Genomic DNA, 1,634 nt, shown 5'->3' on the forward strand with positions numbered 1-1,634 from the left:
TATTCATGCGCATCGTCCAAACATTCACCAAATATCTATTATTATAATATATGTCATTTTTTGTTAATTATATTTTATATGTGACTGTTATTAACTCTTTAGCTACTCCGTTTAACTATAAATAAAATGTTTTTTTGAATAAATATTTGAATTTGTTCATTAACATGAGATAAGTAGCACAAAGAAAATAAAACTTTCTAAATCCCACTTACTTTAGTTTAAAAATAATTCTACTTAAACTATATTATTTAAAGGAAAAAAGGGTTGAAAACCAATTAGGAAAAGCCTTTAAAATGATCTAGATAAAAACAATTGATATATTGGGTTAATAAAATCATAACACTCATTATATATACATACTAATTTACAATTGCCACATGAACAGTACTTTATTGTCATTGGCTGTATTTTTCTTTTTCTATTTTGCTTTTTGATAATTATATTTTTTATCTGTCTCTTCCTCTTTGCCCGATGTCATCTGCTCACCGCCTACTGCCGATAGAAATGTGCTTACTGTCACCGACTCAACTTCACTATCTCTTATACCTTCTTCTAATTATTCCACCGCTTAATCTAATACTCATTTCTCTCTGAATCTATCATGGTCAAGGCCTCCAGATCCTTTTACACCGCCTCTCTGAAATACCCCCAACTGATCGTCTCTGCCTCCTTTAAGCCTCCATCCACCGCTATGCATGTATACAGCTCTAGAATCGGTCGCCACCGTGGAACCGTCGAAGCTCCAGACGCCCTTCTGCCGGTCTTCACGACCTTCGTTTTGCTGGAAATCTACTTGATAGTCGACTGTCTAAAATCAAACGGCGGTCGCATCCCTTCTCTAAAATCGAGCAGCAACAGGTAATTTATCATTTTATAAAGATTTACTAATTTTTCTGATTCCTCCCCCGATTCAAACCCATTTTCACAAACATCTTCACTGGAATTGGAATTGGAATTCACAGCAGTTTGTTTCTTATATAACCCTCGGCTCTTATCCAGAAACCTTCGCAGCACCTCCTTTTATATATGTCGTCGTCCTCCGGTGGCTTCCCGTTTTCCATCCCTGATTCCGCCAATTAGGGTTAGGTTTGTTGTTGTTGTTCTGTCCTGGATGACGTTACAACAACGGCTTTTACGTCGGTCCTTCATCCTGTGAATCAAGTTGTTTCAAGGTCCTCTGGTGTCACGACGATCGATTCCCCCTTCGTATCCTTCTTGACTACCATCAAAATCAAATCTTTTGCTATTAGAATATATGGAAGGTTTCAGACCGACTTGCACCAGCAACACAGAAGACTAATGTTACTATGATTGAAAGGGTAGACTTCCATGATAGCGATGCTTTCCCCTGCTTTTCCTTTTTCAACTTAATGAAAAGGTAGATATTGGTTGAACTAATTTTTGGATTTTGTTTTTTACCAGTTATCTAATATTTCATATTTATGATGTTTATAGTTACGGAATAATGTATGTGCTTCTATATGCAGGTTTTATGTGATATATTGGCGGATAATAATGGTATTAAGAAACTCCAGGTAAATATTAATGGTGTAGGTGATAAGATTACATTTTTATTTATTTTATTTATAAAATTTTAAATTTTCAACATGTTGATTATTGTGTGAAAGACTGAT

General features: G+C 35.1%; 1 long non-coding RNA gene across 6 annotated transcripts in view; it reads left to right on the top strand.

The window, feature by feature from the left end:
- The first annotated feature begins 487 nt into the window (after nucleotides 1–487).
- LOC145057038 (uncharacterized) overlaps nucleotides 488–1,634 on the top strand; it is a 3,215-nt gene continuing 2,068 nt past the window's right edge. For all 6 annotated transcript variants that reach the window (XR_013685955.1, XR_013685959.1, XR_013685957.1 and 3 more), the window contains exons 1-3: nucleotides 488–858; nucleotides 1,000–1,378; nucleotides 1,488–1,535. This is a non-coding gene — a long non-coding RNA (uncharacterized LOC145057038). The remainder of the gene's footprint in view (nucleotides 859–999; nucleotides 1,379–1,487; nucleotides 1,536–1,634) is intronic.

The sequence above is a fragment of the Lactuca serriola genome, chromosome 6, assembly GCF_051521515.1.
Source record: "Lactuca serriola cultivar US96UC23 chromosome 6, Lser_US96UC23_V15, whole genome shotgun sequence".
In the NCBI taxonomy this organism is placed as follows: Eukaryota; Viridiplantae; Streptophyta; class Magnoliopsida; order Asterales; family Asteraceae; genus Lactuca; species Lactuca serriola.